Genomic DNA, 27,045 nt, shown 5'->3' with positions numbered 1-27,045 from the left:
TCTTTACAAGATATATTATTATTTTGTCCTTTGGTAAGTGATATTTTAAGCCCTCCTTTCTGTTCTTCTATTTGCTGAAGAATCTTGTTTGATCTTAATTGTGAGATCTTGGAATGTGATCTAATGTGACCTATTGCTTGTAGTAGTTTTTTTTTTTAATTTGGCCTGGAAGTTCTAGTGTTTGGCAATCACCTTTTTGAGCTTTTTATTCTCCTTCCAAGAGCTAAATTTCATTTGGTATCTCTTGTTTCAATTTCTCTTTCATTTCATCCAACTAGCCACCCTTGGGGTCTTTGTGGCCAATTAGTTCAACTCGGGACAGGGATTGTTATTGTTATGAAATTATTTTTTCTTCTGGAATTTTATCGTGGGGTTCTCTTAACCTAGTTTTGTTTCTTCATTGTATAAGGGTTTTCTTTTCTGTTTGCCCATATTTTCAGTTTCTCTGTTAGAAATATTGTCAAAAGCCCCTATCTATGCTACTTCTTGAACACTCTTCTTCATTCCACAGTTAATGAAGTTACTGTTACTCCATTCCCTCAGTGCATGACCCAGGGTAAGAATACAGGACTGAAATCAGTCACATTGAACCCTCAGTTTGCTGTTTTCAGCTTGGAGGAAGGCAGCTATAAGAATCCTAAATGAATACAACTTCTTGGCTCTGTCTCTTCTTGAAGTGTTAGTATGGAACACCAGGGTCGAGATTTTGATCCTAAACATTGGGTTTTGTTTTCCTTGACTATACATATTTGTTACAAAGTTTTTTTTTAATCTTTTAAACTGGAGAGAGGTTTGGGAGGGAGAGACAATAAATAAAACAAAGAAAAAAAAGAAGTGCATGTATTTTCAGAATTCAAAAACCATTTGCAGAATTAATCCATGGTCCTGAGCAGACATTCTTTGTCCCTCATAAGCTCTGCTCTGTCATGCTTTAGTTTACCTATTTGAGGATTACTCAAAAACATCCACAAAGGGTAAATACTTGCCCACATAGCTGGATTAAACCCAAAAAAAATGTTTCAAATGGCAAAAATAATCAGATAGAGCATGCTGGAGGGACATGGTTTTGGAATCCACCAATCACTTATCAGTGCTTATCACTCATCACTTATCAGTGAATAAATAAATCACTTATCAATGCTGCATTGCCACAGTTGAGTTCTAAGTATTCATAGCTAGTATTTTCTATTTATATCACTGTTTTAGCTTTAGAAATAAATATAAAATATTTAAATACAAAACACAAGATTGTTGTCTGATTTGTGATCGCTACGCTGTGTATTCTGTGCCTCTGGGCTCTGTTCCTGCCTAGGTAGGTAATCCTGGACTGAAGTTCCTTTCCATACTTCTGGATAGGTTGAAGCATCTAGAGATTGAGATGCACAGGGAAAGAATCATGTATTGTTTTTCCCCTGTGGGAATTATTTCAGTGGTGTTTCTCTTAGTTTATCTCTCCTTTATTGCTGCTCTTTTTCAGCTAGATGTTTTCTCCCATTCCTAAGGTGGTGTTAGAACAAGCATTCTTAGCTTACGGTCCATGGATAGATGTGATGGAGTCCATGAACTTGGATGGAGAAAAAAAATGCATCCTTATTTTCAATAACCTTTGGTTTCTTTGTAATTCCATTTATTTTGTTTTGTGTTTTTAAAAACATTATTCAAAGAAGGGGTCAGTGGGCATTACCAGGCTACCAAAGGGGTTTCATGAAACCAAAGAAGTAAAGAACCCTTTTGCTAGTGGGAGCTGAGGTTGGTTGGAACTATTCACATAACTATCTTTGCTGGAAGTCTTCTTCCTGTTCCTTTTTATTCTACCAAAGTAGATGTTTTATGGATTAACTTGTTATGCAAATAATAATTTGCATCTCATAGAAATAACATAAATATGACATGTGACTTAATAGTTTGCCTTTTTAACATTTTGAAGAAATATTTGACACTTCTACTACAAATCTTCAAAAGCTTACTTCGAGGAAGTTTTTCATGTTCAAATTATCACGGGGAGAAAAATTTGTATGTGGGCAGGAGCCATCATCTATAGTGGCCTTTAAAATTTTTTTGGATGAAGGTTTACTCACCTGGTTCAAATTATCTCAAATATTTGGTTCCCTAGAGTTTTACAACAGGAAGAGATGGTGGGAACCTTTTCAGGAAAGGGGAGCAGAGGAATAGGTTTTTTTCATCCTAAGCGTCATATGCTCATTTTGTGCTCTCTGCTTACATAGTGGAACTGACCCAAAAGGTGCCGATAAGGGGAAGAATAAATCAGTAATTGCTCCCAGCCTTCTAGTCTGATATAAAAAGTCACTTGGTTTCAGTGGACATCCAGGAACACGAGCCCTTTTGTTTGCTCTTGAAAGTTTAGCACTTGAATTTCGGGATGGGCTGTTTAGTTGGTTAGAGAAAATGTGGACGCCTCATGCCAGGGCCTGTTTACTTTAGGAAATGAGAATGAGGGGTATTGTATGTGCTCTGGAAGAAAGTGAACAGGGACTCTATTGTGTACCCTGTGAACAGAAACTAACCAGTGACAAGATGGGAGACCCTAGGCTGCTTACCCAGCGTCCTCCCCTGAAAAGTCAAAATTCCTGGGAACTCCTTGGCAGACGTCTGAACTGCTTATGGTGTTTCAGTGTGTGATTTTAATCCAGGGAGTGATTTCTTCTTGCACTTAAAAATGGGCAGAATGTAATACAAACACAGCCTAAGAAATCTCCAAAGTTCCAGGGTGCATGTCCTATTCCTCTTTAACCCTCCCCCAAAAAAGAGACAGCAGAAGGAAGGTACAAAAAAAGGAACCAAGAAAGGGGTGGGTTCCCTCAGTCTGTGCTAGGTTTTTGTTTTTTTGGGTTGTTTTTTTTTTTGCAACAGCTCTTGACTATTTATTCTTCTGTTAATATGCTAGATTGATGGCATGTCATGTGGTTCCCCATCTGTCTGCCAGCAGTTAAATTTTGGTTCAATTAATTTTAAAGGCCCTTACCCCACTGTTTGATTATCTACATATAGAGAATGCATACTTAATGGAAAATTTGTGCTTGGTAGTCCGTATTTTTAGTTTGGTAACTGCTTTTCTCATTTATTCATTTAAACAGTAAAATTATACTTAGTTTGAATTACAATAGTTTATTGAATATATCTATTGAATCCTTTAAGTATCACATGGTAAGATAAATATATCTCTTATAGGAATAGCCAGGGTGATATTTTCCATTTAGATATATGCTAGCAATTTGCCACCCAGGTCCAAGATACCAAGCTACTGAGTGAGGTGCAAGGAATGGCCACCACCTTTGTCCTTACAGGTTCAAGCAAGGCAAAATTTTATGGTGCTCACTCTTCTGTTCAGAATCCTTCAGTGGCTCCCCATTGACTTCCAGATAAAGTCTACATTTCTTAGGCTGTAATTTAAGATCCTCCATAATCTGTTTTCACCTACCTTTCTGGCCTTATATTATACTTTTTCCTCTTGTATTCAGTGTTCTAGCCAAATTGGATGAGCTGAACACATCCCATGGTTTTCTACCTATTGTCCAAAGGATAATCTGTGTGAGAAGGCAAAAACAGTGCAGTTCCATCTAGACCCATAAATGTTATTTCCCATGGTCATTGTCCACTAATAAATAGTACAAACCTGCTATGTGTAGAAGAATGATTTTGCCTTCCTTCTCCACCCTTATGCCTCTGAATATGCTATTCTCTACTCTTAGAGCGCCCTCCTTTTCTCTTCCTTCCTGTTGACATCCTACTCATTTTTCAAGACTTGGCTCAAATGACACCTCCTCTGTGAAGCCTTCCCTGATCTCCTGAGCTCAAAGTGATCTAGCTCTAATATGCTTTCGTAGCACTTTGCCCTCCTCTTATGTACTTTTATAATCTCATATAAATGGCTTCATTCTCATTTGTGTGATGTTTCTCTCTAAACTGTTGGATCTACAACATTGTAAATACTTTGAAAACTGCAACTCTATCTCTCTTGGTTTCTTCCGGGCCTTTAGCTCAGTAAATTATAAACAGCAGGTACTTTAGTTTGTTGAGTAAAGGAATGTTGTTAGAGTGTCAATAGTATCATTAAAGAATAGGGGGCACTAGGTTAACAAGTCTAACCTCTTTGTTTTATGGGTGAGAAATCAATACCCAGAGAGGCTCAGAGAAAGTGCTTGTACCATATTGGGTTTGGTTGTGAAAGTATCTCATGTAAACAAATTGCTTCTGAATTTAAAACTCCTGTTCATCTGTTGACTCTTAAATGTTAGTAAAATTGTAAAACAATAGTAAGCCAAAACATTGGAAGTGTTTTCTAATTTTAAAAACAAAGTAAAGGATGGGTGATTTATTTATGTTCCTTGTCAAGGGAAATGCATTCTCTCTTTAGATCAGCATTTAAGACTTGGAAGGAATCTTGGAACATCATCAATCTCCAATTCAACATGTCCACATGAACTTATTATCTTTTCTCCCAAAACTAATCTCCTATGCAGATTTCCTTATTTCTGTTCAAGGTACTGCCATCCTTCCAATCACCAGGTTCACAACTCTTCATTTTTTCCCCACACATCCAATCTGTTGCTAAATCTTGTAATTTCCACCTCTACAACATTTCTCACATCTGTCCTCTTCCCTCTTTAATTTTATCCTCGCAGCAACCCTGGGAGATAAGTACTATTATTATCCTCATTTTACAGATGAGGAAACTAAGGTAAACAGAGATTAAGTGACTGTGGGGTGAGTGTCTGAGGACAGATTTTAAGTCAGTTCATCCTGACTCTAGGTCCAGTGTTTTATCCATTGTGTCACCTTGCTACCACCCACCTTAGTTCAAGCCCTCATCACTTTTCATCTTGACTATTTAAACGGTCTCTTAATTGATTTCCCTTGCCTCAAGTTTCATTCTTTCTAATTTTCACACAGCTGCCAGAGTAATATACCTGATGCTCAGGACTAATGGTGTCACTATCTTGCTCAATAAATTTCAGCTCCCTATTACCTCTAGGGTCAAACATAAATCTCTGAACTTTCCATTTAAAGCCCTTTAGAATCTGGTCCTAATCTACCTTTCCAGTCTTATCATTTTTTAAATAGTATTTTATTTTTTCCCTAATTGCATGTAAAAACAGTTTTCAGTGTATTTTTTTTTTGATTTTTAGTTCCAAATTGTCTCCTTCCCTGAGATGGTAAGCAATGATATGTGTTATATATGTGCAATCATGTAAAATATATTTCCAAATTAGTCATTTTGTGGAAGTAAACTAGAACAACAACAAAAAAACCCTAAAGAAAGTGAAAAATAGTATGCTTTGGTCTGGAGTCTTCAGACTCTATCAGTTCTTTGTCTGGAGGCAGATAGCATTTTTCATCATGAGTCCTTTGGAATTGTCTTGGATCATTGTATTGAGAATAGCCTGTTACTGTGTACAATGTTGTCCTGATTCTGCTCACTTTCTTTCCAGGTTTTTCTGAAATCATCCTGCTCATCATTTCTTATAGCACAATAAATTCTGTCACATCCATATACCCCAACTTGTTTAGCCATTTCCCAGTTCATGAGCATCCCCTCAATTTCCAATTTTTTGCCACCACAAAAAGAGCTGCTATAAGCATTTTTGTACAAATAGGTCCTTCTGCCCTCCCTCTTTTTTAATCTCTTTGGGATACAGACCTAGTAGTGGTATTGCTGGATCAAAGGGTAGGCACAGTTCCAAATTGCTCTCCAGGATGGTTGAATCAGTTCGCAACTCCACCAACAGTGCATTAGTGTCCCAATTTTCCCACATCCTCTCCAACATTTATCATTTTCCTTTTCTATCGTGTTAGCCAATCTGATAGGTGTGAGGTAGTACCTCAGAATTGTTTTAATTCACATTTCTCTAATCAGTAGTGATTTACAGCATTTTTTTTCATGTGACTATAGATGACTTTGATTACTTGCATATTACTATAGGTGGGTTTGATCTGAAAACTACTTGTTCATAGCCTTTGACTTTTGGGGAATGACTTGTATTCTTATAAATTTTAAAAAGTTCTCTATATATTTGGGAAATGAGGCCATTATCAGAGACATTTGTTGTAAAAATTGTTTCCCAGGCTTCTGCTTTCCTTAATCTTGGTTGCATGGGTTTTGTTTGTGCAAAAGCTTTTTGTATTTTAATATAATCAGAATTAACCACTTCATGTCTTTTAATGCTATCTCTTGTTTGGTCCTAAATTCTTTCCTTATTCATAGATTTGACAGGTAAACTATTCCATGCTTCACTAATTTGCTTATGATATCACCCCTTGTGTCCAAATCGTGTAACTGTTTAGACCTTCTTTTGGTATATGATGTGAGATGTTGGTCTGTGCCTAGCTTCTGCCATGATGTTTTCCAGTTTTCCCAGCAGTTTTTGTCAAATAGTGAGTTCTTGTCCCAAAAGCCAAATTACTATGGTCATTTACTATAATGTAATTTACTATAATGTAATTTGTACCTAATCTATTCCACTGATCCACCACTTTTTTTCTTAGCCAGTACCAGATTGTTTTGGTGATTGTTGCTTTATAATACAGTCTGAGATCTGATATAGGTAGGCTACCTTCTTTCATATTTTTTTCATTGATTCCCTTGATAATTCTTGACCTTTTGTCTTTCCAGATGAATTTTGTTACTCTTTTTCTAGTTCTATAAAATAATCTTTTGGTAGTTTGATTGGTATGGCACTGAATAAGTAGATTAATTTAGGTGGAATTGTAATTTTTATTATATTGGCTCAGCCTACCCATGAAGAATTTATATTTTCCCAGTTGTTTAGATCTGACTTTGTGTGAAAAGTGTTTTGTAATTGTGTTCATTTAGTTCCTAGGTTTGACTTGGCAGGTAGACTCCCAAGTATTTTGTACTTATTGTCTACAATTATTTATACATCACTGTTCTTCACACACTCTAGTAGGGCAGACTGACTTTTTTTGCTGTATATCACACATGACATTTCAACTTCCATATCTTTGCCCTGGCTCTCCCCCATGCCTGGAATACATTCTCTCTTCACCTCCTACCTCTTAGGATCTCTTGTTTTCCTTCCTCAGCTCAAGTACTATTTTTTATGCAGTTTTTTTTTTTACCTAATCTGCCAAGTTGCTAGTGTCTTTCTCCAAAACAAAACAAAAAACCTTTGTATTTTTTGTATATGTGTACACTTATACTTATATCTGGACTTATCTTCCTGGATTGTAAATTCTTTGTGGTCAAGGATTGTTTCATATTTGTTGTGTCCCTAGAGCCTGGCAGATAGTGGGTGCCAAACAAAGTACTATTTGATCCAGTTAGATTTTGTTAGATTTTGAAGATAACGAAATTAAGACATTGAATTGCTTACATAGCTAGTTAGTGGCAGAATTTGGACAAGAAGCAAGATCGACTGACTCTCAGGCCAGTTCCTTTCTGAGTTGCAGTAGGCAAAGCCTATCAGGTGGCTACACTACATCTGGGATTAATATGGTGAGCACTCTTGGAGGGAGAGGGCAAGAGGCACCAGGTTGCCTAAAGAGGGACATAATGGCCCAGGTTTGAAATGGAGCAGGTCAAAGATCTCCTGCTTGTCAGTAGCATTGGACCTTTGCATTTCCAGCCTGAGTGAGATAGGCATACCCAGTCTACACACACACACACATACACATGCACACACACACACACACACACACACACACACACTTTAAATTTGATGTAGAATCAGCCCATTCCATTTTCTTTTTTCTTCTTTGTCTTCCCCTCAATCTATAGTAAATAAATGCCTAGCATAGATTTCTTGGCAGGCTAAGACCACCAAACATGTTGAAGTAAAGGTAACATTTTACAGTGGAAAAATCAAAGAACAAGCACATGTTAATCACCTGCTGTGTGCCAGGCATTACATCAGGCACTGGGAAAGAAGTCTGGATTTAGAATCAAAGGACTTTAACTTGAATTCTTTTATTATCTGTACAAGCCACTTAAGGCATATTTTGTCCTCTATAAAATGAGGGGCTGGGTCTAGATCAGTGTATCAAACTCAAATAGAAATGAGAGCCACCAAACTGCCAATAAGGATTGCTGCAGTGGCATATTGACTTTGAAAACCACATATTACATTATCTATGTCCTGTTATGTTTTCGTTTATTTTGTTAACTCTTTCCCAGTTACATCTTAATCTAGTTCTAAGATGCACTTGGGAATGTTGAGGGCCTGGCCATGTGTTTGACACTTCTTGTCTAAATTACCATCTATCTCTATCCCTATAGAAAATGTTTTTCTGTGTCTTTTTTGCCCAATTATCTCCATCAGGAACAGTAACAATAAGTGCATTTTTATCTGTACACATTCTCGTATTAACAAAGGCAGAGGAATTCTTTTCAAGGTGAGATATTTCATTCACTTCAAATCAGTTCATCAAATATTTATCAAGCATTTACCATGTTCAAGGAAGGCACTAGCTGGTACTGGGGACGGATGGGAAGCTTCAGAATGACATGATGCCTAGCCGTAAGGAGCTTAAAATTGAACAGGATCATCTCAAATACATCAAAATAGGACATCTTATGGTGACATCTTATCTGTAGTTCTCACCAAAAGGCAATTCTGGTTTAGTTAAAAGCGCTCAATTTGTAAATATCCTGCATTTGGAGCCTGGCCACCTGTGTAACTTTGGGCAAATCACTTCGCTTCCCTGAGCCTCAGTTCCTTCATCCGTATTATAAGAGGGTTAAATTAGATTACCTTTAAGTCATTTCATTTCTCTTGGCCTTGGTTCCTTCATCTGTAAAATGAGGGGGTTAAATTAGATGATCTCTAGGGGCCCTTCTGGCTCTAAATTTTATGACCTATGCTCTTAGCTAAGTAAATTCTTATATACAATGGAGGTGAGAATATGGATACAAATAACCTGGAGAATATAAATCAGATTGTATCATAGGTGGAAGTATAAACACATAGACACACACACACACAATACATAGTTTTGTTTAAAAATCTTAAAGCAACATTCTGAAATTATTGTCAAAGGTACTGGAGTCATTTGCCGTTTCCTTTGCCAGCACATTTTACAGATAAGGAAACTGAAGCAAACAAGGTTAAGTGACTTGCCCAGGGTCACAGCTAGGGAGTGTCTGAGGTCAGATTTGAACTCAATGAAGATAGGGCTTCCTGACTCCGGGCCTAGCACTTTATCCACTGTGCCACTTAGTGGTGTGAGTGTGAGTGTGTGTGTGTGTGTGTGTGTGTGTGTGTGTGTGTGTTTGTGTGTTTGTGTATGCACATGCCACTTAGTATAGATCTATTTATTTTTGGCCTGTGGTTTTATTGATATTGGGAACTCCCTTTACCAATGCAAATCAACAGCTCTTGTCCAAAATGGTCTTGGAGAGTTGGATTCCTGGCTGGTCCAGCATCACACAGAACCTCGAAAACTTATTTTATTTTTTCATTTATTGAGCATATTTTTTCTCCCTCCCATCACGCCCCCGGTCACTGGAAAAAAAAATGTAAAAGAGAAGTAGAGAGACATATAACCGTTGTGCCATCTGAGCTTGTCAAGTAACATAAATTCCAATTTTAACTATTTCCAAAGAAATGCATTTCAAATTCTGAATGTTTGTCTATCTTTTCTTTGTCATGAGGTAGACAATGTTCTTCTTCATCAGACCCCCCTAAAAGACTGATTGATCATTTCATTGATCATACTTCTTAAGTTTTTCAGAATTGCTCATTTTTACACTCTTATTACTATTCTATAAATTGCCCTCTGCATTCACATCACTCTACATTAGTTCATGAGTCCTGTGAGATATATCTGAAGCTATCTTCTTCCTCATTTCTTATAGCGCAATAATATTCCATTACAGCTTGCCTTTAAGAAAATAATTCATCTTGAAAATGGGAGTGGAAATTAGAACAAAATTAATTTACTTTGTTCTTCCTTGTCCTAGCCAGTATTTTTTTTTCTCAATATGTAGCAGAGAAGAAAGAGCACGTTCTGTTACTTACTACCAAGGTGACATTTAGATAAATCATTGAACCTCTTTGGGCTTTGGTATCCACACATATAAAATGAGAGGGTTGGATTAAATGATCTCTGTGGGCCTATACACCTTCAAATCTGAAAACTTTATTTTGGGTAAGTGGCATTTTCTATCTCATAGAGGAAAAAATATCAGTTTGTATATGAGTGCAGAAGTAATTGAGAGAAAAAAATTTTGTCACCATTACTTTAAGCCAAGCAGAAAGTATTATTAGAAGGAAGAAAGATTGACTCCCAATTTCTCCCCCTTTCTAGGTCATCCTTTAATACACAGAAAGATATATGGAATAATCTTCTCTTGATATCACTTTACAAAATAGTAATACTCAGGGTTTATTGTATTTTTTAAATAAGATCTATTTATAGTCAAAGGCTATGGGGGAATAGAAGATTTACATTCATAAACACAATACCCAAGGTTCATGGGCATATATAATGCCAGAGGGGACCTCAGAGACCATCTAATACAACCTCTTCATTTTCTTTGGTTGAGATGAGGAAGGCAAGTATTTGTTTTAGTACACATTGAAGCGATATTTCATGATATCATATCATGCCATTTAAGCTATTTTTGGTGGATATGTTCAAATGCAATTCAGTAGAATGTTTTCTCAAAATACATTTCCTTATCATATACTTACCATAAAAGTCTCCTTTTATTCAATGTTCATTTTTTGAAGCCAAATTTATCTTTCCTTATCTTTTTGGTTTTGCTTTGGGACAGTTCAGCTTATCTTGGCATGCTGAGATATCTGTAATTTTCTGTTGTTGTTTTTTTCTTAAGAATTTTGTCTTTATTGCAATCTTTGCATAATTATCCTTACGTCAACTTCCCTTATCTTCTGATCCTGCCTACCACTGACACCTTAGTTTATGGCAGGCAGGACACCAATATTTGTTAAGTACTTTCTATGTGCCATGCACTGCTGTTGCTGTTTGTCCTTAGTTCTTGAAGAGGATGGTGACATCAAATGTTTGTATAATTGAAGTTTTTCATCACTACTATATCATACCTGTCTTTCAGGCTTGTGATCTCTTTCCCAATTCCACATCTATTTTCTTTTTCTGACCAGTTCTACTATGATGAAAAAGTCTCTCTTGCTTCTTCCTCCATTGATTTGCCCCAAATTTTCTTTATTCACTATGCTTCCGTATTCTGGTTTCTGGTTTTCCTCACATACATATACCATCTTAATATTTCTGCCCTCACTTACCCATCCTGTTTCTTTTGGGTTTTTTTAAATAGTTGGAAGCTTTACTTAACACAAATAAAAATGTGCAAAACAGTTTACTCATTTTCTTCACTCCTCAGTCTAGCATTTAGATTGATAATCTTGATGGCTAGCTGAGCTTCTCCCTCAACAATGACTTTCTGATTCTTGGAGGACACATTGTGAGCAATCTCAGCACAGTTTATTACATATCAGAAGCACTCCTAGCTCTTTGACATTGTGTACCAAAAACTTCCTGAATCTATTTGGTAACATGTGTCTTGTCTTATTGCTTCCATAACTAATATTGGGCATCAGGATCTGGCCCTTGAATCGTCTTCACACCCTGTTGTCAGTACCTCTTGGTTTACGCCAGTTTCTCTTTATCTTGATGTATCTGTTGGACTGGTGCCAGATGAACTTCTTGGTCCTCTTCTTGATGATTTTAGCCTTTACGAGAGGTCGGAGGGCAGGTATGGTGCCAGTGGAAAGATACCGGCCCCTCTGCGAGAAGCGCCAACAGAAAGAGCCATCCTGTTTCTTTTGAATAAAGCACATCTATAGAGAGGTATATTCCATCATGGGTTTGATCCCACTAAGTTTCAATGACACTTCTAGGATCAACCTACCTCTTTGCATTAGGACTTCTATTTCTTCTTGTTGCCCAAACTATGACCTTTGTGTTCAGGCCTTTGAGGCTATAGGCTTTACTAGTTACTGGTTCCTTTCTTGGATTTTGTCTCTTGTGAATTTATTTCTCCTGCTATCCTTATTCCTTCATTTTAGTTATGTTATCTAGTATTGTTCTTTCTCTGTGTCTGTCTGTCTGTCTGTCTCTCTCTCTCTCTCTCTCTCACACACACACACACACACACACACACACACACACAGGAACTATTTTCCCTTTTTAGCTTAAAGCCTTTCGATTAGATTTTCGAGACATTTGACAAATACGTTTTTTCGGACTGTTAAATATTGTCCCTCTCTGGCAAGGAGTCTGTCATTTCTGTTTCTTAAACCATGATATAGAAATCCAAATCCCATTCTCAGATCTCATCTTTTTTAACTGGCTGTCCACTTACAAATCTGTTTTTCTCTTCTATGTTCCTCATGATCTTTGTAATTTGAGTGAAGCAAAAGAGAGGAAAACTGGAGCAGCTAGGTGGCGCAGTGGATAGAGCACTGGCCCCGAAGTCAGGAGGACCTGAGTTCAAATCCGGCCTCAGACCAAACACTTGACACTTATTAGCTGTGTGACTCTGGGCAAGTCACTTATCCCCAGTTGCCTTAAAAAAAAAAAAAAGAGGAAAACACAACCTGTGTCCCTTTGGTCATCAATTTCTTGCCCAAAACTTTGCAATCTTTCACAATACTTTTTAGATTTATTTTTGATAGTGCCACAGAATCACTGAGTTTTCAGTTTAAGGGACCTCTGCAGATATTTAATCTAACTCATACCTGAAAGGAATTCTCAATAATAATAATAATTATATGCTTGAGAAGTTAAGCTTTTTAATTCTACACTATTAAAAAATTCATACAATCATGATAGGAAATAATTATAAATTCATGGTTTCTATGAACTCTGCTGTTGACAAGCAGTACAACCTTGGGCAAAGTAGTTGTATGACCTCTGGATTTCAGGTTTCTTATTTGTAAAATGGCAGGTAGAGAGGATGAAGCTAAATTATATCTAAAGCTTTTTCCATTTCCAAGACAATAATACACTATATGAAGAAAGTTTTTCAAGCCTTCCTTTCTTCCTCTTCAAAATGGACAGAATATTATATAAACTGCCTGCTTCTCCATCATTATAAGGGTCAAATGAGATAATGTATGTGAACATGCCAAATAAACAGGTGCAAACTACTATTAGTGTTAATAATAATTTTAACCCAGCATACTTTGAAAAAGAATCTTCAGTGTCTTATTGGAAAGGCACAAAATTGAAATAATCAAAGAATGATGCCTTGCCTTCCTTTCCAAGTTTTATTTGAATGAAGCAGTGAGTGACTCGTAATAGCTCATACTTTCTTTCAAATTGAATACTTATTACTCAAAACTAGTATAAAAAGAGGAAAAGAAAATCTCTGTATTTGCTTTAACAGCTTGCAGCTCTCCCAGAGTAAGCTATTATCTTGTCAAAATGCCTCAAACTATGTAGATGAAGCCAAGACAAGTCATTGTGTAGATGTGGGATTCCTTCCTCCATGGAAAACCCCACAGTGCTAGCAAAGGATGGAGGTCATGGTGAGTATAATGGCAATTAGCAAGCAAGTGAGCAGCTTGATGGTTTGAACACATCACATTTTTTTCCCTGATGTCTTTTCTTCTCATTTGAAAGTAGAGGTGCCTGTCTTCTTAGTCCTATTATTCCATTGGCAGCAGAATGTCTTTGAAACTAGAGGTATCATCTTTCAGCTCAGGAGTAAGAGCAAAGGTCTGACCACTTATTAATGTTAAGGAGCTAAAAGATATCTGAGGAGGTGTAGATTCATGAAGAGACAAGAGTCTTCGACTCCTAAACTACTGTTATAGCTATAATTTCTTCAGGTTCTTTATAGTTTATTTGAAAGGTTTTTTGTCTCTACAGTCAAGACATACAAACTGGATTATGGTGCAAGAAGCAAATGACTGTCTTGTTGTCACCCCACAACTTGCCAGCTGTGTTCCCAGGGCAGAAGATGCTATTCCTGTCTGTTGTACAGATGAAAAGTATAACTAGGACCAATTTATCGCAGAGACTGGTCCAATATAGGATGGTGCCCTGGGCCCAAAACTATAATTATGGGAAAATCCTTCTTCTTACTACTTTTTATTTTGGAAATCTATAAGAACACCTTTATTTAAGCTGTAAAGACAAGCAAAAGCATGGGATAAGAGTACTTGTTTGCAACTTTCTGTGAGTTCCTAGATAAGATGGAAATAGGAAATTAGCACAATCCAGGGACTTCTTATACTTTTGGGGATCAATCAGGATGTTTGTATTAGGGGAGGGGTTGGGAAAATATTTGTATTTGATATCATTGGTTTTTCTTTGCCCTGGCTACCTTAAACATATCTGATTTCTGTTCTTCAAGTGGAATGATATATGGGATGTCCCATTTCGACAGTAAGAAAAAGAAGTGATTGTTTTTATATCCTGTCCCTTTATACCAGGGCTGTGTTTTTTCGTCTTCAAGGAAGGAACCATAGGATGAGGCTGTTTCCTCTGGAAGTTATAATATTTTAAACAAGTAATTATTTGCCTTAGTACTTTGCAAATTTAGATTGGGGAAGATAAAAACTGGACTAAGTCATCATGAGACCATAGATTTAGAATTGAAAGAGATTTTAGAGATCAATCCATTCCCCCCATTTTAAGGAGGAAGAAACTGAGGTCCAAAGATAAATGGCAGAGCTTAGATCAAGACTCAGCACCTAAGTGACTTTTGCAAGTCACTTCATCTCCCTTGGCTTTCACTTCATCTATAAAATGAAGGGGATGGCCTAGACCCACTAATGTCCCTTTCAGCTTTAAAACTCTAAAATCTATTAAGAAGGCTGGAATCCTCATGGATTTTTTTTTTTACATTCCCCTCAACTTCCTTCCCTTTCTTCCTTATCAGCTCCCATGTTCAGGCTTCAAGGTGGCTCTTGCAGACCTTTTCTTGTTTCCTTAAATCCTTAATCCAGCCTTCCCTTTGTCCCTTACTTCACTGATAGAGACAAGTTGGTAAGAGCTCCCCATGTATCCTCTTTTCATCTCAAGATCTTTCTGTACATCTTTCCCTCTACAGTTTCAGACAAAGAGGTGTTCCTTTTATCTCTCTAGTGCTCCTTCTGTGCTTTTTTTTTTGTCTCCACTCGAGGGGCCTTCTATATTTAAACTCTCCCCCAGAGTCTTGAATTTCACCCTTTCTATGGTCACCTCTTTTCTGTTACTTCATTCTTTTTCTCAAGTCTCCACATTTTAAAATAAAGAGTAGATTTAAAAAAAAAAGTTCACTTGACCCTGCTATCCTTTGTGATTCTTCTTCTGTTAGGCAATTTTCTCTAAATGAGTATTCTAAATTTATGACTTCTATCTACTTGTCATCTCTTTTCTCCTTAATTCTGTGTAGTCTGGGTTCCACTCTCCTGTTTTTGCCGCCTTAAAAGTTTTCAGTAGCTTCCAGTGGTGCCAGTCTTTTGGTGGTCCTCATATGAGAGGGATCCTGAGGCAGGACCTTCCTTCGTGTTGTCAGCACCTTGGTGAAATTATCGGGCTGTTTGGAACTGATTTCATACCAATCACTTATAAATTAGAATAGCGGTTAGTTTAGAAGGGGAGAATAACTTTCCATCGACTAGAATAGACCTGTTACCCAGTTGCTAGTTAATGCAACAAACATTTTCTTAAATACCTACTATTTTAGGGCGCTGTTCTAGCCTAGTACTTACCCTCATGGAGCTTGCAATATACTGGATGGATATGGTAGCTGCCCATATAAATGTAAGATAATTTGAGGTGGGAGAAATCTCTAACTACTGGGGAAGAGAATAGTCAGGAAGGACTTCAGGTGGGAAGTGGCATCTGCCCTAAGCCTAGGGAGAAGCTAGGAATTCAGTTTCAAGATACTTGGGAAACATAATTAGTAGTCAGATGATTGATTAGTGAACAATAGAATCAAAGCAGAGGAAGCTAAATAGTCTTGAGGGATATTGTCAATCTTGGGTCTTTCCCTTGTGTAATGCTGGATAAACACTGACATATTCTATCCCATTGACTCACTTTTCCTAGACTATATGCATGTCTCTGCACTTCTACTGTGATGATACTTTAGAAACGTTATAATTGATTAGTTCACGGCTTATCTCCATTAGTCAGATTTTTTTTTATTCTTGAATACATCTAGAAAGTACGTGCATGCTAAGAGGCCTGGTGGTTATGGTGCTGGCCTGAGAGTCAGGAAGACCTAGATTCTAGTCCCACCTTCTACACTCCCTGGTTGATGACCTTGGGGCAAGCTATTTAACCTCAAACTGACCCTCACTTTCCTCATCTGAAAAAATGGATATTATCATACCCATAGCTCCTACCTCACAAGGTGGGGTGTGTGGGGGGGGTAATAGTTGGGAGTGAGATGACATAATGCATTTCGAGCACTTTGCAAGCTATGAAGTCCTATAGAAATGTCAGGTGGTGGTATTTTTACCTTCATCTAATCAGCCTCACCTTTACAATCCATATTTTAAGGTTGATGCATTCTGCCTATGGCTATTTTTATTAGTTTGAGTTTCAGAAGATAATCATTTTCTGATTTTTTTTGCAGTTTAACAGCAAATATTTAATAAGCAGGTACTATATGTTAGGCACTGGGCTAAGCACTAGGGATATTGTTCAGTCATTTCAGTTATGTCTGATTCTTTGTGATCCCATATGGAGTTTTCTTTGCAAAGGTACTGGAGTAGTTTACCATTTCCTTCTCCATCTCATTTTACAGGTGAGGAAGCTGAAGCAAACAGGGTAAGTGACTTGCCAGAAGTCACACAACTAATAAATGAGATAGGTCAGATTTGAATTCAGGAAGATGAGCCTTCCTGACTACACCACCTAGCTGCATTTCTTCATTTCTTATAGCATAATAGTATTTCATCACAATCATATACCACAACTTATTCAGCCATTCCCCAATTGATGGGCATCCCCTCAATTTCCAATTCTTTGACACTACAAAAAGAGCTGCTATTTGCATTTCTCTAATCAATAGTAATTTAAAGCATTTTTTCATATGACTATCTATAGCTTTGATTTCTTCATCTGAAAACTGCCTGGTCATATCTTTTAACCATTTATCAATTGGGAAATGACCATATTCTTATAAATTTGACTTAATTCTCTATATATTTGAGAAATTATGGCCTAAGAGCTTATGCAGGGGATCAAGGAATTTACATATACACCAAGAATTGTCATTTTGACGTTTATCCACCAATAGAATATGCAGTTACTTGGTAACAAATAAGCAAACATATCTCCTGTAGACAGAATAAATAATGTGCCCCTAACTAATAATATACATAACATCGTAGGTTTAGAGCTGGAAAGGACCTTGCAGGTCATTGAGTCCAACCCCCTCATTTTATAGGGGAGGAAATTGAGGTCCAGAGTGGTTAACTGACTCACACAAGCAGTAAATGACAGAGCTGAGTCTTGTATCCGTGTCTTCTGACTCCAGATCCCATTTTCTCTCCATCATCAAGCCATCTCCTTGCTACTTTTGAAATGTAGCTATTGTTGTAATTAATAAAATGTAAATTCATCTCAAGGCATTACAGAGTCTATAATAGTTTTTGTAATCATGTATTTTCTCAATCAACAAGATTCCAATAGTTAAACTATTAATGATGTGGTCTGTGCACGCACACACACACACACACACACTCACTCACTCACTCAAGAAGGTGTTGTACAACAAATTACAGGAAACCACTGCACTTTGTTCATTCCTGTAGCCTAGCTCATTCTCTTTCATGGCTTCAGCTTTTAGGTCTATACTCATGACTGCCAAATCTATCTACCTTTCACTTGAACTTAAGCGTCATATCTCCATCTGAAAGACCCTGATCTGCCTTCAAACTCAGCAGCCTCCAATTTTATTTTTTTTGCCTGGTATTATCCTGCCACCAGATTTTTATTATATCATTATGATCCTGTACTCAAGAACATATAAATGGTTCCAATTTGCCTATTAAAATTATAGAAATGTAGGACTTTTGAGATTCCATTTTCCATATGTAGAAACTGAGGCTCATGGAACTTTTATTTTAAGTAACTCAAAATGTTGTTGTCAGAATTAGGAGTAGAACCCAGGAAATTCTTAGGCACTACCATGGAACTATTTAATAGTGTTTTTCACCCTCCCTTCCTTCTTACCATAAAAGATCAAATTGTATGCTGTGTGTGTATTGATGTCTGCCAATTTTTTTCCTTTTATCTCCCAGCTGATGTGATTCTCCCTTCTTCCTCCCACCCTTATCGGTTCTCATAATACTTTGGATTCCTCTTAAGCCTTTATCATAATCTAAATTTTATGTCTTATCATCTTTAGTAGATAATAAACTCCTCCTGACCTTGAATTCATATTCTAACACTCAAGTGTTCTTGTCTCCTTCTCCTTCCCTTCCTGCCTTCTCCTCTCCTTTTTTCTCCCCTCTTCCACTTTCCCCTTCTCTCCTTCCTATCTTTCCTCCTGCTGCCATCTTCTCTCTCATTTTCTTTTCCCCCATGCCATCTTTCCACAAACTCCTGTGACCCCATAGGTCAGACTCTTGAAAAACAAAAGTTTTGGAGATTAGCTAGATTCATGTTTCTTGGGCACAGATATGTCCTTCCAATTTTGTACATATATTGCTCTTTAGGTTTATGCCACTGAGGGAATAAAATTGAAAGAACAGAGATTGTTGTCAAATTAATCCTTGCTTAGGATTAATTTCATACACTCTGAACTTCAGAGAGGTAGCATGGGACAGTATCAGACGACCTGGTTCAAACCTCATCTTTGGTGCCTTACTACCTCTTGGGAAAATCTACTCCCTGGCCCCAAGTCTCTTGTAAAATGAGGGAGTTGTACCAGATGGCCTCTGAAATCTTTTGTAGCTGTAGATCTGTGATTCTGTCACTTTAAGATAAATAGGCTGACAGCATCTGTAGGTAAAGAGACCAACATATGTTCTGGCTGAACTGTAATCGAACCAAACTGTGATTTTAAATAATATGTATTTAGATTAGTTAATTTATAGTAGTGATTAAAATAATCTAATATGAAAATACATTTAAACATTTTCACTATAATTGTAATCTTGGATAATTAGCATAGATATAATTAATAGAATAATATTATGATAGATGACTAATAAAGAAGCTATATTTTCTTAGGTACTTGGGTCTAGTTCTGTTATGAAGATATGGGCTCTCTGACTCCAAATTCATTGTTGCCGAATTATGTCTTCTCAGCTTATAATTTAAATAGAGGTTTAAATCAATTAGTTGATCCACAAGCATTTCTTAAGTGCTTGCTATGTGCCAGGCACTGTGATAAATGTTGGAAATACAAATACAAGCAAAAAGAAAGCCTCTCCCCTCAAGCTTACATTCTAATGGGTGAAAACATCACCTAAAAGGAAGCTGAAGGAGGAAAGGGAGGGAGGTAGGAGATGGGAGTCAGAATCCTGGGTGGGGTTATGAGGAAGTCCTGATTGTGGCCCGGTGAGAAATGAAGAGATGGCTGTCCTGAGTGCCCTCCTTAAATGGAGGTTCTGGGAGGCCATCTAATCAGAGGGGAGGGGCTGAAGGAACCATGAGGGTACTTTGAAGGTATGAATTCCAGGGAGGAAATGATCTTCCAGGATGAAGAATTTCTTAGAGCAAGATGAAGCAGTTGGGATGGCCACCAAAATCACCTGGTTTAACCCTTTCATTTAACAGAATTCATTTGATTTAAATCATATGTGCCCTAATATTCCATGGATGCAGTTTACTACGGCCTACATTAGATACTTTATATATTTGGATTGCTTATGTAAACTCTAAGGAGGTTGTAGATATTTGAAGTTAAGGCTCAGTTGGCTTTACCTCGAATATAATGGTACAAAGCATTTTTCCCAGCTTCAGGTTTTCCCCAAGTGGCCTTCTTCAGCCTGTTTACACACATGCACTTATAATGGGGCTAAGAATTCAACTGAAAAAGCTCTATTGACATTCTCTTTGGTGACTATTGTAATGGAATAAACAAAAGCAAGAGAAACTTAGAAGATTCAAGGACTTTGTAGTTGCATTTTTACACCCACCTTGCCAAGGGTGCACAAATAGAATTTGTGCATTTATTTTAAAAATACCTATTAAGACCTAACTGTGTCTGAGGCACTATGCTAGATGACTGAGGCAGGAGGATTGTGTGTGATATTGGGGGGGGGCGGTAATGAAAGGGTTAAGAAGATGAATAATGATCTGACCTCTGGGAGTTTACATTCTCTTAAAGGGGATGATATGCCTTCTTCCTTCCCTCACTGGTACTAGAACTGGGAAAAGATTTGTGAACATAAACAAAAGAACAACACAGTCTGGTAGAAAAATGATTGTTTTGGTGGCAAAGAAATCTGGGGATGTGGGTGGGTGTTCGCATTTACTATCTACCCAGGATTATGTAGTTCCTCCTGAATAGACAACTATTAATGGAGCTTTAAAAGAGAGCTCACAATCAGTGTTCATTACAAGGAGAAGGATTTTATCCAATTTTATATTAGTGACTTGTCTCAAGGAACTTCTCTCCAACTGTTGATACTCTGTCTGGACTCCCTGCTCAATGGTTAACCACTACAAATTTCTATCTAATCTCAACCAAGTCCTCACTATATCAAGTTAAATGTTGTATTCCTCCCTAATTGATTCACTTGCCCACTCCCCATGGCAGCTGTTCCAAAGTTTCTCACAGCCTTCTGGTCTCTCTAAAATCCTCACATGACACCCCCACACCCCCAAACCTTATATCTGAGAACCTCATCTCATACTTTACTAAAAAAAAAAAATCAAGACTAGTCTTGAAGAGCTTTTCCTCCCCTCCTCCATCTCATATCATTCAGGCATCTTCCCCTGTATCTCCTTTACTTGAGTTTCAGATAAAAAGATGGTGCTGGCTCTACATATGCCCTTGATCCAGTCCTCTCCCGACTTCACCTGCAAATTACTGCCTGTCTTCTCTGTTCTTTTATTTGCAATCTCTCCCTCTCGTCTGGCTCCATCTCAGATGCCTATAAACATGCTCATGTTTCCTTTGTCTTTAAAAATTCCTTCACTTGATCTTACTATCTCCACTAGCTTTTGTTCTATATTCTTCCTCCCCTTCATGGCTAAACTCCATGAAAAATTCTTCTGTACCAGATGTCTCTACTTCCTCTCCTCTCAGTCTCCTTTAAACCTTCTGTAACTGAAACTACCTTCTACAAAGTTACCAGTAATCTGTTAATATGACAAGGGTCTTTCCTCAGTCCTTAATGAACTCAATCCCAACTCATCTGCAACTTTTGACCCTGGTGATCACCTTCTCCTCCTGATTACTTTTCTTGGTTTTCTTGACACTGCTGTCTCTTAACTTCCTCTGTCTGTCAGACCATTCTTTTTCATTCTCCCTTGTTTATTCTTCATCCATGCCTATTTCAGTGCCTAGCACATAGTAAATGCTTATGATAAATATTTTACTGACTGATAAATATTTTACCCTCCCAAAAAAAGATAATAGTAAAAGTCACAACATCCTGCAGCCAGTCTATTCTCAGCATGTTTAAATTGTACATGCTAGTATCTCAAGACCTCTCAGGTCTCAGAAGTCATTGTTGATTATTTCTGTTGCCCAAGATGACGGGGACCTTTTTTTTTTTTGGCATCACAATAAATTTTATTTTTATTTTTTAAAAAATAGATTTTATTGATGCCTTTTTATTTCATTACCTATATTTCCCCCTGTATCCTTCCTTCTTTCTTTTCCAGAGATCCATGCCTTAGTAAAAAGTTTTTAAAATAAATTTTATTGATATCTGTTGTTTTTATATCAACTTTCTCCTGTTAATCGCTCCTTCCCTTCCCCTCCCCCAACCATTCACACAGAAGATTTTAATAGTCAGTAGTTGTCAAGAAAGTAGTCTGTGCAATTTGAGAATTTCTTTAATAGATGCATGAGAAAAGACTAGTCAAAAGCAGTTGCAAAATGGGATTCTTTTAACTCCCAGCTATCATAGATTATATCTGACTGGCAACATATTATTATTCTAAGGATGGAATCTTCATATATTAAAATTTGACTCCATAATCTAAGATGGTCAAAGGCATAAAGATTCAAAGGTTCAAAAAATGGAGATCTTCCCCTTTTATCTTATCCCCCTTTTCACCTTTCTGAGTACTTAAGCAGGGCACTCAGTAAAGGCCAAATCATGCTCAGTCACCCAAGCATCCTAATCTGAAAACTTTTCATGAATTTAAACCATCTCACCAGACTTTTTCTAAATTAATCTTTTTAGTCTGCTATGGAAAAACTGCCACATAATTGTTTCTTTCTTTCACATACTCTGTTTTAGATGGCTGGGAAATATAATTGATATTAAAGAATCTAAAGCCAAAAGGTTGGAAGCAATTTTTAAGTTAAGCATTACTGCTAAGTCTGCTTCTGGAATACCTGACATGGCATTGAATAAACCTAGTCCCATTACTTTTCTCTTCAACTCCAAAGGAAAATATTTGTAATGTGGCCTAAATGTTTCCACATGTATCTTATAGCATTTTATTTAAGTATTTCCACATGTCTATTAGAGTCTTTGATGGAAGTACTGACTATGAAATATAGCAGTCATGTCCCATAGGAAAATGAATCTCTCTTAATACCGTGGGCCTAAGACTTTGGTACTGATGGTTACAAGATAACATGGGCTTTTTGCTGGGAGCTATAAGGAAAGCCACAAATCAGGCTCCCAGGGGAGCTTTCAGTGGGACTGAAATAAGTCAATGACAAAGGTGGTAGCCAGAACTGAGATGGACTGCACACTGGCCATACAGGGACAAGATACAAGCATCCAAGGTTTGGCAACAAGCAAAAACGGTGACAACAGTAGTTGGAAGGAGGCAACACCAGAGCTTCTTCCCTCCCCCACCTACCACCCCCAGTAAACTTATATTCTTGGGTTCATCAAACTTTGGGCAACTTTTTAGGATTGTTTCTGTTTTTTGCTTATCTAACCCATTCCACTGATTTCCTTTTCTTGTTATTGTTGAACTAGTTACTCAGCCAAATGCAAAATAGTTTGGATGACTATTACTTTATGATATGGTTTGAGGTCTGTAAATTCATACTTTTCTTTCATGATTTTTCTCGTCATTTCCCATGAGAGTCTAAGACTTTTGTTCTTTTCCAAGGGAATCTTGTTACTATTTTGTCCAGCTCTGTAAAATAGCTCTTCAATAATTTGATTAGTATAACATTAAATATGTAAATACATGGATAGCTTCTTTTTTTGGTGAAATTGGTATGATTCATTCTAAAGCAATAAATATTTCTCTGCTTCCTTAAATTCTTTATTTCTGTAAAGAAAATTTTAGTTGTATTTATCTAACTACCGAACATGCTTTGGTAGCTTAATGCCCAGATTTTTAATGCATTTTGTGGTTATTTGGAATGAATTTTTCTTACTATTGTTTTCTTCCAGGTTTTGTTGTTGTTATTATATGCAAACTAATGATTTATTTGGATCTATTTTGTGTCTTCATATTTTGCTAAAGCAAATAATCTTGTCATTTAGTTTCTTTGCTGATTCTCTGGGGTTTTCTAAGTATACTATCATGTCAGCTGTGAATGGGGATAATTTTGTCTCTCCTTTGATTTTGCTTTTATTTTCTTGTCTTATTGCTATAGCTGGCATTTCTAGAACTATATCAAATAATAATAGGAAGAGGAGAAAATACTCCTGTTCTTACTAAAAAAAATCTTTTGTAGTGTTACTGCATTTTAAGCAATCCTTGTTTTTGGTTTAAAATATATGCTTTTGATCACATTTTTGAAATGATCCTTCCATACTTATGTTTTTTAAGGTTTCTAACAGAAATAAGATTGGTATTCTCTCATAAATTTCTTATGCATCTCTTGAATCATATATTTTTGTTTTCTTTGTTTATATGATAAATTATACTAACTTTCATTATTACCCCTGCATCTCTTGTGTGAATCCAAATTGGTCATAGCAAATCATTTATTTATTTCTGTAATCTTCTTATGAAAATATTATTTTAAAATTTTCCATTAATGTTCATTTTATTAACATTGTTTTATAGCTCTTTTTTTACACATAGTCTTACCCTAGTTTAGGTATGAGAATCATATTTGTACCACAAAAAGGAGCTTGGTAGAATGTCTTCTATCTCTAATTTTTTGATAAATTCTTGGTACTATTAGTATTGTGGGGGTTTTTTACTTGGTACTATTGGTATTGTGGGGTTTGCCTCCAAAATTTTGAGTTTCAATTCTTTCTCTTTTTCAGATATCTTGCTTGTTTTGGAGGATGTTTGCCCTTTTTCCCTGAATTCTCTCATCCTTCATTAAAACCAGGATTTCTGCTTGAAAATTCAGATTTCTATCCTGATTTCTTTGATATTTTCTCCTAATTATTTGACTGTTCTTCTGGACTATTCTGGGGGTTCTTGAAGTTCTGTTATTTCTGAGAATCTTAATGGAGTTCGTCATGATACCATCATCTTCCTCATGGGATTTTGTCTCATATTCCTTAGATGTGAGATTCTTGTGCCTTGAGATTGTTCTTTTTTTCAGATGTTTGCCCATTCATTCTTGTTAGCTTTTTTTTTTGTCTTTATTAGTCACTGCTACTTTTAAAATATTTTCTAATTTTATTTCTTTGCTGAAAATTTGTTTCATATTTAAATCCATTCATTTCTGAAGGCCCAGTGCAGTTGTGTCCCTCCCTCAGCCCAATAGGTATAGGGATGTGTGTGTGTGTGTGTGTGTGTGTGTGTGTGTTTAGTTTAGTTTAGTTTAGTTACTTTAGAGTAGAAGCATTTCACATATCTTTAAATGTCTATTTGGCCACTTTGAAAATTAGCTGTTTCTCACAATTAAATAAGAATGGCAAAAGATACACATAATAAAGATACTTTTTTTATGTCTCCTAGACTGGTACCCATGAAGGCAGAAATCCTTTTTAACCAAACTTTACATGTCAGTCATCTAGCTCAGGATTCTGCATAGAAGAAACACTCAATAAATCTCAACTAAATTAAATGAATTTCTCTATCTCTGGGTTGCATTAGTAATATATAGAAATGCTGATCATTTATGTGAGTTCATTTTATATCCTGCCTGCAACTTTGCAGAATATAAATAGTTGTTCATTGTTTCAGTTAATTTTTAATATGACTATTTCAGATTTTATAGATAAAAAAATCACATCATCTGCAGAAAGCAAAAGGTACATTTGCTCTTTTTTTCTTTTAACCCTCTTCCTTCTATTTGTTTTTATTACATTGCTAATTGAATTGAGTTGAATCATTTGTGTCCCAAAGTCACTGAATTCAAAGTTTAGACCTTCTCAGAAAACAAAACTGTGTTTACTTGAGATCATTCCTGGTTCTTGGAATTTCTTTTTCTTGCAGTAATCCACTTTACTCATAGAAACATGATTTGTTTGTTCTTTTTATTTCCTGTACTGTCTTGTGAAGTCCTGGAAATCTCATCCTCTGATATTTCTGTATTTATTTTCCAACCCTTGCCTTTATGGTGTTTCATTGGCTCTGATAATAAGGTTCAGGATAGCAGCAACCTGCTTGGAAGAGGTTAGCCTGAATGGCAGTCATCCAGGAAGTTTTGCTTCCATTGGGGGAATACCACAGGTGGCCCAGTGGCTCTGGTTTCTTTTTAACTTATCCTCTTTCATCATTATCTAAGTCTCTTTCTCTCTTCAGGTAACTCCAGCAATGAATTTTCCTGCCAGCTTCATCTTGCCCTGAACTGACCCTCTGTGTTCTTACCTCAGTCCCCTACTTCACCAAATGTCCTTTACTCTTCTAGGTAAGTTCTTTTCTGGGGGCAAGTTAAGGTGGCAGATCTAGGAAAATTACAGGAAAGAATTTGGCTGTGACCTCAATGAAAAAGGAATCTTTAAGTGTCAGACAAAAACTGCTTCTTTGATGATTAGATCCATAATTCTTACAAAGCATAAAGGAAGAAACCACAATAAAGCATTCTCCATTCTACCATGAATTCAGCATCTAGACTAGGATACATTCTAGTTCATTCCATCACAGATGCCTAATGACTGCATCAGCTGCACTGGCACCAACAATCTTCTCAGTGTCAGATGCTTCAAAAATAGGAATCTGACTTCTTGGGAAAACATGTGAGCAGTTGTTCCTCCTTCCATATTTTTGTCCTTTTGTGGATCTCTAATCTCATTGTTTTGGATTGGAGATCAAAGGTTGGAGATCACAACCCTTCCATGCTTTCCCATCCCATGTGGTACTTGTCCATCAAACCATCAAACCAAAATACTTGATAGTATAGGATTAGACCATAGGTCTGGTACATTGCATGAGTAAGCTTAGTCCAAAGAAGAAAGCACCAAACTCAATGTTAACTTAACTCCTTTGCTTAGTATTATTCAGACATTTTCTCATAGAATTCTTCTAAATAGCTACAAGATTTTATAAATTGTTTCCTCTTAAAAAAAAAAACCACCCTCTGCCCAAATTCCAGTACTTGTGCAGATTTTTCAGATATTATTGCTCATATGTATTCAGCATTACACAAGATGAAACCATGCTAATGACCCCAATGAAAGGGTATTAATCAATGAGAATTTTAAGCACCTACTAATGTTCCAGTGAGATTTTCAGTTGATAAAGTTGGCAGCAGGATTGCAAAGGGGTAGAAAATGAGAGAAGAAGAATTTGAGGAAACAGTAATAGACAACTTTTTTTTAGGAGTTTGTGAAAGGAAGAGATATGGGACGATAGCTTGAGATGATAGTGGGATCTAGTGAGGAATTTTGTATTTGTTGTTTGTTTTTGTTTTTTAGGAGGGAGACTTGGTCAGTTTGTAGTCAGTAGAAAATGAGTCAGTAGATAGGAAGTTAGTGAAGACTAAAGTGAAATATGAGGAAGTATCGGGGGAAAATTTTCTGGAGAAGATAGAAGGAGTTGAGATGAATGATATATGTAAAGAGGTCAGCCTTCACAATCAAATTTGGCATTCAAGAGGTTATTGGTAACTTTGGAGAGAATAGCAAAAGCTGA

General features: G+C 36.7%; 1 protein-coding gene and 1 pseudogene across 3 annotated transcripts in view; one reads left to right on the top strand and one right to left on the bottom strand.

Annotated features, from left to right (window-relative positions):
• DAPK1 (death associated protein kinase 1) overlaps positions 1 to 27,045 on the top strand; it is a 241,678-nt gene that overhangs the window by 82,649 nt on the left and 131,984 nt on the right. The gene's annotated exons all lie outside the window — the stretch shown is intronic.
• LOC114051963 lies at positions 11,318 to 11,798 on the bottom strand (annotated as a pseudogene).

This window comes from Vombatus ursinus, unplaced genomic scaffold (assembly GCF_900497805.2).
Source record: "Vombatus ursinus unplaced genomic scaffold, bare-nosed wombat genome assembly UNPS02014807.1, whole genome shotgun sequence".
NCBI lineage: Eukaryota > Metazoa > Chordata > Mammalia > Diprotodontia > Vombatidae > Vombatus > Vombatus ursinus.
This window is presented reverse-complemented; position numbering and strand designations above follow the sequence as displayed.